This window comes from Scatophagus argus, chromosome 14 (genome assembly GCF_020382885.2).
Source record: "Scatophagus argus isolate fScaArg1 chromosome 14, fScaArg1.pri, whole genome shotgun sequence".
Lineage (NCBI taxonomy): Eukaryota > Metazoa > Chordata > Actinopteri > Scatophagidae > Scatophagus > Scatophagus argus.
In genome coordinates this window covers 18,637,003-18,651,672 of record NC_058506.1, presented here as the reverse complement: position 1 = coordinate 18,651,672, position 14,670 = coordinate 18,637,003, and the positions used below count along the sequence as shown (strand labels likewise).

At 44.7% G+C, this 14,670-nt stretch overlaps 1 protein-coding gene across 4 annotated transcripts in view; it reads right to left on the bottom strand.

Annotated features, from left to right (window-relative positions):
• sgcd (sarcoglycan, delta (dystrophin-associated glycoprotein)) overlaps window positions 1–14,670 on the bottom strand; it is a 228,979-nt gene that overhangs the window by 188,212 nt on the left and 26,097 nt on the right. The window lies entirely within an intron of this gene.

The window sequence follows — 14,670 nt, the reverse complement described above, 5'->3', positions numbered from 1 at the left end:
ATTGTTGTTGATAATAAAAAGGTAAAATAACAGCAGTCTTACATTTATTTTTTCACTCACACCCTTAAGTCGAAATACACACACATGCACAGGCAAGACAAGTTGGTGTTGGACTCCAAAAAGGTGGAGTCCTGAATATCAAACCCCATCCTATTTTTCTAATGACAGACAGTTCATGAACAAAAATAATTCATTTTAGCCATCAGTTTTGACTTTTCACATGACTGTCACACACTCCTGTCCCATGTTGCACTCGTACTTATCTGGTCACCCTGTAGGGCGCTCCAAGCATTTCAGGGTTCAATGCTTCGCTTGAGGGAATTAGAAGCTTTTCTCGCTGGACATTGACTGGCCTCCCTCCAGTTCATATGACAGAACTGAGTACAACCTTTAAGAGAAATCTTGGGCCATGACCCCCGCAGGTTGCCATGGAAACCGGTAAATTGTACATTTCCATCTGCTGGTCTGTGAACACAGTCACAAATGTTTTTGAAATACTGACAGAAACTGATGTTGGAATTACTATTTTTAGCTCTGCGCATTTTCCAAACCATTAGGAGCTCCTTTTCACCCTCCTCCCCAGCTGCCGAGTGCATCACTCGAGTCAGGGACAGGAAGTTATTAAACCTGGATACATGACAACATATGAGTGCTATTACTGTTCATCTGTTACCACCTCTTTTGATCTTCACTCTGTAAAGCTCTAAGGTCATGAAACTTTAACCTCAATGCAGCACTTCTTGCAAGCTACTTCTTGCTTTTCATGCAATTACTTCATTTCCCTTTACAGACTCAGCTTTTTCTTTGTAAAAAGCTGAAACGCTTTTCATAGACATGAACCCACTGTCTCCCCGGTCTGAACATTAGTCAAGTTTTATAAAAAGGTTCAAAAAATCAGATTTACTCCTGTTCTGTCCTTCTTTTCCTTTCATTAATCACATCATTTAAATTTCCTTGTCATTAAACTTGTAAAATGGAAACTGACCAATAAAACAGTCATTCTTTGTGTTACATTTTCATGTATTTACACTTGAAAGCCAAATTTCAGCAGTGCATTAATATAATTTTTTAGCTTTATTCTTCAATCACATAGACCAGAAAAAACCTTCATAGCCTAACTTCTCTCTCATGATCGATGCATCCAATAGCCACAGCGTCTAATTCAAGGTGATGTTATGCCGGCTTGTTTACTGGATGCTAGACTTTTCATTTTCTTGTAGACTTGCTTCAGATCAGCAGGAGATTCTGGTCAGGTGTCACCGGATGATGGTGGCAAAGGTGGAATTTGATGTGCTAAAAAGTTAATTTTAATGGGACTGAGTCTGCACATGAAAAGTGTCTGTAAGCAGAGAGCGGGTTCACTCCGAGGATACAGTTTATCAACAATGCACACTTGAGTAGATGACTCAGTTTGGGAAATAAATGGCGGGGAGTACATGAGAGGAAAGGAGGCTGCTGAGTATTGTTTCCTCTTCTGCATTCAAACAAGACTAACATGTCCGCCCCCGTGTGTGAATTCCATGTCAGCCAGAGGACATGACAGCTCCTCTGATAGAGATGCTGTGCTGTTGTGAGTGTGTGTGACATTTTTTATGATTTACGTCTTGTTTCTCCTACAAAATCTCCTCATGATTTTGTTCAAGCTCAAATCAAATTGTAACCGTGAGCAACAGAAGACAGACATGAGCAGCCATGTACCTGCAGCTCAGATTTCTAATTAACTCCCAACTTACTTGATAAACACACAAAATTAAGACACAGGCCCATTTGGGTGACATCCACATGTAGAACTGATGCCATGCCTCTCGATAGCAGAGCTAATTAATATTTCATCTGCAAGCAGAGAGCCTGTTGGGGAAGTTATTAAGACATGAATTGAACCACAGCAGCCTGCATGTTGTGTATTTATGCTGTGCTGCTGCTCGCAGTAGATCATCCTCTGCAGATACGAAAAGATTATTACAACAAGAGAAAGCCCCCCCCACCCCACCCCCCCCCCAAAAAACAGTAAAAAACAACAAAAAATCCTCAAACAAAGAGCAATTGAGTTGTATGATCTTAATTAGCTGTGTCTTCGATTTCTGTCTGCACGATTATCATCCAAGCCCTCCTAGGCTAACAACAGCAGAAACTGAACCCGACTATGGAGCACAGCATATTATTACATATTCAAACTACATCATTTTGTAAAACAAGCATATTTATCATTCCCAACGGGGGAGAGCAAAATAAAGCTATTGGAAAACAACCCTCCCTCGAACCTCGGAGACTGAGCTGGGCTCCGCTAAGCTCTGCAGTGTGGAATCTGAAACTCATTTTCCCATTGGAGAGCTGTGGTTTTTTTTCCCCATTGATGAAAAAACACACAAACACAAACTCACACACACACAGCAGACGACGGCTAAACCATGTTTTTGTTTGAAAATAAAATGTTGCTTCATCTCCCAGCTGGCCACGCTGAAGATTTACAAATACAAATCCAACATAATTAGCAAATCCAGAAATACTAACTTGTGCAGCAGCTCTGTTTGCCAGAGACAAAATGGCAGTCTGTGGTCCATTTAATTGCAGAAGATTATGGCTCTTGTGACGAGTCAACACTAAATAAATAGACCTGCCTGGACTGACGGTCCTCAAATGAAAAACGTGGACTCCGTTTCCTGAATCAGCAACCATCAGTTCTGCTGAAAGGTATTTCGTAGGCAAGTCTGACCTCTGACCTCTGGCCTCTGAGTGTGGATCAGCAGAAAGTCGCAAGTTCAGACTGACAGCTGGTAGGTTTCTAATTATCTTGTATATTTTATTGATCATTCAGTAACCCCTAGAATATAGCTGTAAAACGCATGAGACTACAAAAAAATAATCTCTAAAAAGGGTGGAATGAATTTTTTTCTTCATGCGGCAGGAAAACAACCATGAATTTATGTGGCTAACTTTAACATTAGACTGTAATGTTAAAAAAATTCTGAAAATCTGAATCTGAACTGAGATTTGGGATTAAAGAAAAAAAAAAAAACAGAACCAAGCAGACAGGCCACCTTAAGCACTCAGCAAGCTGACATGCTGATCATATTCTTCCAACATGACAGTTAGACAATAATCTCCTGACTTGACATCTCTCTCACAGCTTTTTCCTGCCAGCCCCTAATTAAGCACAACACCTTTGATATCAAAGACACTGCAGATCAGCCGTTTGGAAAGACGGACAGCTGAGTGTTAAGACTGAGCGATTCCCGTCACAGTAGAGGAGAGCTGGTCCTTCAGTCCATCAGGGAGGCTGGGAGGACATGTCAGCGCCTGCTAATGTCGAATAGCTTGTCGACTCTGCGGGGGCGGAGGGGCGCCTGCCAAGTGGAAGCTCGACCTCGTCCAAAGGGGATCTTGTAGGGTCATTTGCCGAAATAATTGATTATTTATAGTCAGATCAGAGATGCCCTTGATAGCCAGTGGACAATTGCTCAACTGGCCTGTGGCAGTGTATAAATCAAACTGTGTTTTCTTTCTTTTTTTTTTCTAATCGGGGAAGAAGTGCTGAGCTGAATTGGGAAGTAGGAGGCGATGTTAATAATGCCAGCAGATGGGGGTTAAGTGGAGAGGGTGTCCACATTTACTGCTGCTCATTTCAAATACAAAATGGTCACAGCTAAACAGAAATTGGTACATAAATGTGTTATTTATGAAACCAGGGAGTATAAGGACCCAAATGCAACACTCAGGACTAGGTCGGTGAGGAGCAAAAACTTTATTAATTAATTCAGGTGAAAAAACTGAGGCACCAATGTCCACCAGGGAGCGGGGCTGGTTAGTGGAGTCCACTGAAAGGTCAAAAAACAAAAACCGTTTCAGCAAAACTAAACCACAACAAAAATATCCTTTTCTTCAAAAAACTACAACAAACAGTCCAAGAACAAAAATCTCTTCAGCAAAAAAGTAAAGTCACAACAAAAAACACCTTCTTCAAAAACGAAGGGAAAAAATCAGAGTACATTACCAAACCACTGGGCAGGAGACAAAACGGAAGCGGACAGGGTTTCTACTGGCAAGGCAAGCTGGCATACAGAGCTGGAGTGTCATTCAGTGCTGAGGGACAATCTGGCAAAGAGGGAAGGACAGGGGTTGCCTTTATAACCTGTGAGGAGAACAGGTGAAAGCAGTGAGGCTGATTGAGGTGAAAATGGATGAAGCATTCAGGGGAAAACAGAAAAACCAGTGACTGATCGACAGCAGTTCATGACAGAACCCCCTCCTCAAGGGACGGCTCCTGACGTCCCAAAACAGACAAGGGAGGAGGCAGGCAAATGGCTAATATTCAGGCGAAGCAGATCCCTCCATGTCACGGGCAAAGGGAGGAAAGCCATCCGAGGAATCCCGAGCAGCAGGCCAAACAAAACCGTCCTGAATCTCTTGACGGTCCTGAGGTCCCGCATCAATCAGATCTGAAGGAAGGGGGTGCGGCTGCAGGGCAGGAGGGGCTGCAGAGGAAGAGAGACTGGGCTGGTCAGGGTTATCATGATGAAAATCAGCAATAAGGTGCGGGTCAACAATAAAACTGGCAGGAACCCAAGATCTTTCCTCAGGGCCATAGCCTTCCCAGTCAACCAAATATTGCATGCCCCGCCCTCGGCGGCGAGAACGAAGCAGGCGGCTGACAGCATAAACGGGGCCACCATCAACCATGCGGGGAGCGGGGGGTGGGGGGGTCTCGGGTACCAAGGGACTCTCAGGAGCCGGTTTGATTCTGGAGACATGGAATGTGGGATGAATGCGCATGGACTGAGGGAGCCTGAGTCTCACTGCGACGGGATTGATAATCCTCACAATGGGAAATGGACCTATGAACCTGGGCGCCAACTTGTTAGACTCCACACGGAGAGGCAGATCCTTTGTGGACAGCCAAACCTTCTGTCCCACCTGGTACTCAGGGGATTTAGAGCGATGCTGGTTGGCAGACTTGGCATAACGCTCGGTGGAGTGTTGGAGGGAGTTGCGGGCCTGTGCCCAGGTGCGTTGGCATTGCTGAAGGAGGGCTTGCACAGAGGGGCAGGAAACCTCCTTCTCGAGAGCAGGGAACAGAGGGGGCTGGTATCCGTAGGCGCATTGGAAGGGGGAGAGACCTGTGGCCGAACTGACAAGGGTGTTATGGGCATATTCTACCCAAAGTAATTGCTGGGACCAGGCTGAGGGGTTGGACGACACAAGGCAGCGCAGGCTGACTTCCATTTCCTGATTCTTCCTCTCGCTCTGGCCATTAGACTGGGGGTGAAAACCGGAGGACAGGCTAACAGAGGCCCCCATCAATCTGCAGAACTCCCGCCAGAATATAGAGGTGAACTGGGGGCCACGATCGGACACTATATCTACAGGGATACCATGAAGACGGACAACATGCAACAGAATGAGTTCAGCCGTTTCCTTAGCGGATGGGAGTTTCCGTAGTGGAATAAAATGTGCCATCTTGCTAAACCTGTCCACTATGGTGAGGATGGTAGTATTCCCTGCCGAGGGAGGAAGGCCAGTGACAAAATCTAAAGAGATGTGAGACCATGGACGGTTGGGTATGGGAAGAGGATGAAGGTGCCCAGCAGGAGCAACATGTGAAGGTTTGTGTTGGTTGCAGGTGGGGCAGGCCTTAACAAAGTCACGTACATCCTCAGCCATATTGGGCCACCAAAACCGTCGCTGCAAAAACTCCTTGGTTCGGAGTACACCAGGATGACAGGTGAGTCTGGAAGAGTGTGACCACTGTAGAACTTCCGACCTTAGCCCATCAGGTACAAACAATCGATCAGGTGGGCATGTACTAGGTCCTGGCCGATCCACAGAGGCAGCTTTCACCCTCTCCTCAATGTCCCAGATGAGAGGGGCGACCAGACAGGAAGGAGGCAAAAGAGGCGCGGACTCCACAGGGGAACTGTCCTTAACAAACTGGCGCGAAAGAGCATCAGGCTTAACATTTCGGGAGCCAGGGCGGTAGGAAAGGGAAAAGTTAAACCTTGTAAAAAAAAGGGACCAACGAGCTTGCCGTGAGTTCAAACGCTTAGCAGTGCGAATGTACTCTAAATTCTTGTGATCAGTCCAAACAAGGAATGGAACCTTAGTGCCCTCTAGCCAGTGCCGCCATTCCTCCAAGGCAAGTTTGACGGCTAGCAATTCTCGGTTTCCAATGTCATAATTCTGTTCGGGGGGAGTCAGACGACGAGAGAAGAATGCACAAGGGTGGAGCTTTAGGTCAGATGCAGAACGTTGAGACAAAACGGCTCCCACGCCTATGTCAGAGGCATCCACCTCCACTACAAACTGTCGTTCAGGGTCGGGCAACTGGAGAATAGGGGCAGTGGTGAAACAGGTCTTGAGGGTTTCAAAAGCCTGACTGGCAGGAGGAGTCCAGGAGAATGCGACTTTGGGGGAAGTGAGGGCTGTGAGGGGAGCTGCAAGGGTACTATAGCCCCGAATGAACCTCCGATAAAAATTGGCAAATCCCAGAAAGCGTTGCAGCTGTTTCCTGTTCTCTGGGACGGGCCAAGCAGAAACGGCTGATACCTTGGCAGGATCCATTTGAAGATTCCCCTGAGCAACAATGTAGCCCAGGAACGACACTGAGGGTTGATGGAACTCACATTTCTCCGCCTTAACAAAAAGAGAGTTTTCCAGGAGTCGCTGCAAGACTGCTTTGACATGGCAAATGTGTTCCTTCATAGTCTTGGAGAAGATCAGAATATCGTCCAGGTAAACGAAAACAGAGTGGTCTAACATGTCACGGAGAACGTCGTTTACCAAGGACTGGAAAACAGCTGGGGCATTGGTTAAACCAAATGGCATAACTAGGTACTCATAATGGCCTGTTGGGGTATTGAACGCTGTTTTCCACTCATCTCCCTCTCTGATGCGGACCAGATGATAGGCATTACGTAGGTCCAGTTTGGTGAAAACACTGGCCCCCTGGAGCAGTTCAAAGGCAGTTGTCATAAGGGGCAATGGATAACGGTTCTTTGTGGTTATTTCATTAAGGCCTCTGTAGTCAATGCAAGGTCTGAGGGTCTTGTCCTTCTTTTCAACAAAAAAAAACCCAGCGCCAGCAGGGGATGAAGATGGTCGTATGATTCCTGCTGCCAAGGAATCATTAATATAAGTCTCCATGGCCTCCCTCTCAGGGCCAGAGAGTGAATAGAGTCGCCCCTTGGGAGGAGAGGTGCCTGGAAGAAGGTCAATGGCACAGTCATAGGGCCGATGGGGAGGAAGAGATGTGGCCTTAGACTTGCTAAAAACGTCGCCGAGATCATGATATTCTGGGGGAACCTTAGAGAGATCAGGCTGACCATGGGACGGCAGAGGGGGAGATGGAGCAGCTCCCTGTGAGAGACAGACTTGATGACAGAAAGAACTCCAACCTCGGATTACCCCTGCTGTCCAGTCAATATGTGGGTTGTGGCGGCGAAGCCATGGGAAGCCAAGAATCAGAGGAATGCGAGGTGAAGGCAGGACATGGAACTGAATGGTCTCATGATGGTTTCCTGACATCAGTAAATTGATAGGTTCAGTCTGGTGAGTGACCGTCCCTAACAGATGACCATCAAGAGCTCTGGCGGGCACAGGTTCGGACAGGGGTAACAGCTCAATACCCAACTGGTAGGTTAGCTCCTCATCAATAATGTTAGCATCGGCACCAGAATCAATTAATGAGGACAAGGCTTGAGTGATTTCAGGCAGAAGGAGCTTAACTAGGAAAAGAGGACGATCAAAAATTGAGGAGGCTTTGAAAGAGGATGGACTCACCAGTATCTCCTCTCTTACTGATGAGCCCTCCCTTTTACTGGGCACTGGGAGATGAAGTGGCCTGGCCGACCACAATATAAACAGAGATTGGCCCTGCGACGCCGCTCCCGTTCCTCGGGCGTCAGACTGGTGCGGCCAACCTGCATGGGCTCCGAATTGCTGGACGAGGACTCAGTACAGGGCATGGTTTGGGGCAAATCTAAAGCAGATCCTCGTGGTAGGGGGGCAGGTAACCGGGTAGAAGACCCTTGCCGTCTCTCCCTCCTGCGAGTCTGGATGCGAAGATCAATGTTGGTTGCTAGGGCAATGACATCATCGAGGGAGGATGGAAGGGCATGAGACACCAGTTCATCCTTGATGTAATCCGCCAGCCCATGAAGAAAGGCATCACGAAGGGCTCCCTCGTTCCATCCACTTAGACGGGCCTTAGTACGGAAATCAATGGAGAAATCAAAAACAGAGTTATTGCCCTGGCGTAAACTTAAAAGGCCACTAGCAACAGTTGAATGAGCCCCATGCCCAAAGACCTTGCGCAGCTCTGCAGAAAAAGTTTCAAATGAAGCACAGGCTGGTGTTCTTCTATCCCATTCAGCTGTTCCCCACAGTCTTGCTCTTCCAGTTAGCTGATTTATGGTGAAGGCTACCTTAGCTTCCTCAGAAGCAAAAGTGAGGGGTTGTAAAGCAAAAAAAATTGAACAGTTGGTCAAAAATGGGTTACAACCCTCAGGCTCGCCAGCATAACGTTCAGGGGCTCCAATGCGTGGTTCAGAAACTGAGCTCGGGGAAGGGAAGGAGCTCGTAGGTGGAACAGGTTCAGGAGCTGGGGAAACAGGAGCTAATTGGGCCACTGTGGCAGATAATTGCTGCACCTGGCTAACTAAAGTGGAGAGAGTCTGTTCTTGAGTGGCAGCTGCCCGTTTAGCCTCAGCTGCGACAGATGCCATTAATGACTCATGATGCTGAAGGGCTCTTTCAATGCACTCAAAGCGATTCTGGGGACTAGTGCGTGCTGGGTCCATGTCTTGGCCAGATTGTACTGAAACCAGGGAGTATAAGGACCCAAATGCAACACTCAGGACTAGGTCGGTGAGGAGCAAAAACTTTATTAATTAATTCAGGCGAAAAAACTGAGGCACCAATGTCCACCAGGGAGCGGGGCTGGTTAGTGGAGTCCACTGAAAGGTCAAAAAACAAAAACCGTTTCAGCAAAACTAAACCACAACAAAAATATCCTTTTCTTCAAAAAACTACAACAAACAGTCCAAGAACAAAAATCTCTTCAGCAAAAAAGTAAAGTCACAACAAAAAACACCTTCTTCAAAAACGAAGGGAAAAAATCAGAGTACATTACCAAACCACTGGGCAGGAGACAAAACGGAAGCGGACAGGGTTTCTACTGGCAAGGCAAGCTGGCATACAGAGCTGGAGTGTCATTCAGTGCTGAGGGACAATCTGGCAAAGAGGGAAGGACAGGGGTTGCCTTTATAACCTGTGAGGAGAACAGGTGAAAGCAGTGAGGCTGATTGAGGTGAAAATGGATGAAGCATTCAGGGGAAAACAGAAAAACCAGTGACTGATCGACAGCAGTTCATGACAATTTAACAGAATAACCATAATAAATTTGGGAGCGATCGCGCTTCTGATAAGTGACAGTATTTCTTGATAAAAGCAGTGAAATCTGAGGATCTTCTGCCAAGATGAAACTCAACTTCATCTGGAAAAGCTGTAACATCAGCTGCCAACTTAAGATTAAGCTGATCAAGCTGCTGCTGGTGGTTTCCACTGTCTTGTGTGGATGGATGATGAGTTCAGACAGTGAGAGATGGAAATGTGTGGAAGAACTTGACTTAACCTGCTCCAGCACTTTTGAGATGAACTCAAATACTGACTGCATGTCAGACTTTTTTTCACCCAACATTAGAAGTCGAACTCTAAAGTTTTCTCATGGCAGATGGGAGTGAATTCCTGCAGCCAGATTCCAAAATCTCCCAGAAAAATCTGAGCTGTTATAGCAGCACATTATAGTTCTCTACAATCACATTCAGCTGTAATGTTCAGGTGTACATATACTTTTGGTCAGGCGGGTAACTTCTTCCTATTGCCCCCTGTCTTGTTGTATTCCACCATCTAAAAAGAGGCAAAATTCCATTAAAAAAATCTTAAAAACTGACATCTATGGCCCTCTGGCAGTTTCCTGTGTGTGTCTGGCTTCATGGTTTCATTCAGCCCATCAACATCTGACTGAAGGCCAGAGAGAAATAAAAAAAAAAAAAACAGGAGAAGACAGAGTAGACGGGAGGCACCACGCTATCTCAGGCCTCAGCATGATTTTAAACGACACCATTAAACGAGGTCGTAATTCTCATTTTATCTGGGCCCGCAAGCGTGCCGAAATGATGACCTCCCGGAGCGTTCACGAGGCCGGACGCTCGGACTCGGCGAAGAGAGCCAGCGGGGGAGCTGAAAATTAATGCAGATAGCCAGAGGGCGCCGTTATTAGGGGGCAGAGACGGCCTGTTCCTGCCTATTTTAGGTGAGGACCCCCCCAACAGCGGGATGTGGTTTATGCCGGTTCGGGTTATTTCAGACACGATGAATAAAACATCATATGGTTTTCACCGTGGGGCCAAGTTGGAGCTGATCAGGCTAGAGCCAAACTCAATGTCAAATAACGTCAGTGACACAGAGTCACCAGCACTCACTGATGATGAGCCAGAGTACAATCACTCACTGCCATGAGGTAAGTCCTGTGTCTGTGTACTGTAATGATGCATAATGTAATGAGTATTTTCATATCTGTGAATCAGCATTTAAGCTCAACCAAGAAGTTTCCAAAGCCTAAACTGATCTTGTCAGACACGGTTGGTATTCTCAATTCAAAAATAATAACTTAGATGGTTAGCTGTTCATTAAAATTCAGTTGGTTGATTAACCTTACTATCATTTCAACAAATCATCCCATATTTGACAACTGCAGAATAATGTAATACGACTCAAATGTGCAGGATGAGTATGTTTGTGAGGGATCATGCATTTATTCCATTGTGATTGTATTAATCTGATTAGTGACACTGAATAGGTTCCATAGATTATGCATTTGTACTAGAATGCATTTCAAAAATAAGACATGAAAAAGAAAGTTGGAAAGGAGGCGATGATATTTAGGTGTAATGATTATCAGAGTGGTAATCCATTCTGATGTGTGCAAGAGTGTGTGGCTGTTCTGCAGCAGGCTATTGTCACATGCATGAGATTCAGTCAAGCTAAACACGGTGGATGTTTGCATGTAATAATCACTGCAGCACTTCTCAAATCAAAGGCTGCAGATCAGCACGTGTGTCCAGTTGCCTTCAGACGGCTGCAGGCATTCAGTGAACTAAAGGAGGAACTTTTCATACAGTATTAAGCAGCTGGAGACAACCAACATGATACCATGACAGTGTGCCAAACAGTCACAAAATGTAATTTATAGGATTGTTGCACATGGACTCCAAGCAACTATATGAAACGCTACATTTATATTAAGTATTCAGCGTGATCTTCTTGACAAAATCAGAGTGGAAGCTAATTGACGTCTATATTCTTTCAATATTTAAGACCAAGTTTCCAGCGGACTACCAACACGCTTGCATTGCACCTCTTGGTTTAAACAGGCCCCACCTGTGTGTGCCTGTCAGTCCACCGTTGAATTGTGCACTCTGGTCTGGGCACCAAAACACCACAGAGAGGGGAAAGCCGGTTTCAAGGTCAGGAAAATATTAAACTGTTGGAGTCCTCCTTTGGCTGCCTGTATATTGTTGTTATATTTTAACTATGATGAATATTTGATTCTAACTGAATCCAAAGGGTGTACATTATTTCATGGTTCTGGCATAAATGACTCATCATCATTCATAAATTCAAAGCTTGAAGGCGATTCACATCTATTGAGTCTTTCTTGTTTTGTAGACAAAAGGTTCATTAAATCAAATAAGACAAAACATTTAAATTTATGCTGCGAGAAATCCCAGCGTTATTTTGCAGGACCGCCCTCATCACGTTCATACCCAGAAGCTGCGACAGGATGCCCTGAAGGCCACTGGGCAGTCGGGGTCACAGGCGTTACGGGTGATTACAGAGCACCTGAGACTCCCCCCCACCACTTGGTCTTTGGAGTCAGCTGTGGTCGAGTTACTGCAGATAATTAAACCGTGACCTTTAACAGTAGACAATCTGGACGCAACATTAAAGGTGCATGAACGGACACCCACACACATGCGCTGACACTCAAGTTCACACACAAGTCTGTTAAAGACATGCATACATTTACCCAGGGTTTTCCACCCATACACACACACAGATGCACTGCACCTCTTGTGCTCTTGCTATTGTCTCCTGACAGCATTTGTTCTTTTTTTCTACCATTGTCTAACCTGTCAAGCCCTGCCAAAATATGTTTTCTGTCTCCCTGTGGCTCTGTGCACACAGACACTACCTTCCAATTATCTGAAGAGAGGCAGACAGAAAACTGGGTTGATAAATCTGAGGAGCTTTTGACAGTGAAATGTTTCACAAGGTGATTCTGGTTCTCCTTTCCTCCCTTCCTTACCTCCTTCCTTTTGCCTCACATAACTCAGCCCCTATACCTCGTTGCTCTTTTCTCTCTGTGAACCTCTCCGACAAAGAGGCACATAGCTCTGCAAGGCTGCAAAAGGGAAGTCTGAGTCAAAAAGGCGGCTGGGTTCTAATTACCAAGCATCACTGCTGTGTGTGCTTGTGCGCGCATGTAACTCTGTATGGATGCGGGTGTGTATTCATTCAAATAGCTCAGGTCTAGCCATCTGCCGTTTCTGAGCATTGTGCAGAGGAACAATGCCCCGGTGAACTGAACACAGTAATTAAGCCGCAACCATCTCTGAATGTTATATCAAAAATAAACTGCAACGGTAACAAGCAAAAATCATGTGCGTGCGTTTAGGTGAACTGATGCTAAAAATAAATCATCATTTAAAAAGCAACCAAATAGATTTGACTTGAAACAAGTGTAGAAGAAAAAAAACAAAGATGGAAAATTACAAGAAATCCATTAAAAAAGCTAAATTTAAAAAACAAAACTGAAATCAAAATTGAAAAAAAAATAATAATAATACAAAATAAAAGACATAAAACATTACAAAGTAACAAGCCAAAATTGTATTATACATTTTTAAAAATAAGAATTAAATTCTAAATGCTGCAACAGTTTTTGTTGATCTACATTTTAATACAATGAACCATTAAGTTCTGTATCTTAACTGTGAAAACAATCCACTGACTGCAGCTGTGCGGCGATTATTAACATTGATACGATGTCTTGTATAATCAGTAGCGATCATATGTCTCCATAGAGGCTAAGCTAATAGTGGAGAGCATTTACAGGGTTTCAAATGACACCACCAGGGCCATGCTATCGTTTCCAAACCAATTGGGACGAGCGCCAAAGCACCAGCAGCGAAGGTGCACTTTCTCGCTGGCTAATGACCATAAAGTGAATATACATCTCCTCATTGTTCTGACCACTAAATCTACAGAAAAAAGCTTCTTCTCCATCATGGCGGTAACCCACTGCGGAGATGATATAATGTGATCGTAAAAATGTGGTCTGGAGAGAGGCAGAAACTCTCAGCTTTTTCCATCAGTGATAATTTGTTTTCCCCAGGAGGTCCCCCGGCCCGGGTTTTACTCGCCGCCTCGCCTACTTGGCTCCCAGCATGCAGCGGGATGCCATGAGTGTGCTGCTCTGGTTCATATCCGTCATTGTAATAGTTTCTGTCCTCACTGGGAGGCTTGTGGGCCGCTGATGAATAGGAAAGGAGTAATTTATTTACATTGCTTCCATTTTCATATATTCTTAGTCTGGTCTGGTCTACACTGACTTTGTTTCGCTGAGGCTCCGTCTTTGTCTTCCTAGTCTCTAGTTAAACTTCACAGGACAGCACGTATCGCTTAAGTAATCCTGGAAAATGTTTCTTTGAAATATCTTACGCAGTTGTTCAGTCCAGACCTATCATCAGCAGCACGGGGATACTGGCCTAAGAGGCGTCTGTGATTAGGATTTCATGGATGACGTAGAGACTGTTATTCCATTACAGCAGTTTCATTCTGGGTTTCTATTAAGATGGAAGACAGCAGAATTATTTGAGATCATTATTCTCAGAACTTTTTATTTATTTATTTATATTATTTTTGGCTTAACTCAGATGTGACAGACTTTGGGGGAAATGAGAAAAGTTGAGCCATGAAAACTTTTGAATGTCACCTGCATTCACACAGAAGACTCAGGGAACAAAAGCCTCAGCACCTCTGCCAGTACATTTTACTTGTGAGTGAGCTCAGTCAAGTGCAATACAGAATTAATTTTGCGAACACTGGAAGTTTTCTCAAGGTCAAGTAAAGAATACATGAACATATTTAGTTGCAAGGTACCAAGCCCTTAATAATCGGCAAACCAAAAACATTTGTCTGTCCACACGCAGGCCTCCAAAGAGGGACAAGAAGCTCACCAAAAGAAAATAAAGAAAACTCTAATAAAAGCTTTAAAGAATGACATTTTGCCTTTGAGGGACTTGAAGTCAATTAAAGTATGAGAAAAAAGTAAGAAGAAAACTTTTTTAAAACATTTTTTTAAGAACAGTGCTTACAAAATGCTTTACATGCACAAAAAGTAGCAACGACAAATGTAAGTCCAAAATGTGATATTTTGAGGTAAACAGACACGTCTGAATGGTCGTGCTTGAAATTAATGTTTTTGATCAATGTGCATGTGGATGATTTGATTCTTAATTTTTGCTATAAAAGCTTGTCAACAACAAATTCATGGTCACAAATTTGCAATTGAAGGCAACGCCTTCCTGAATGATTAACGTTTTTGCTCCTTTC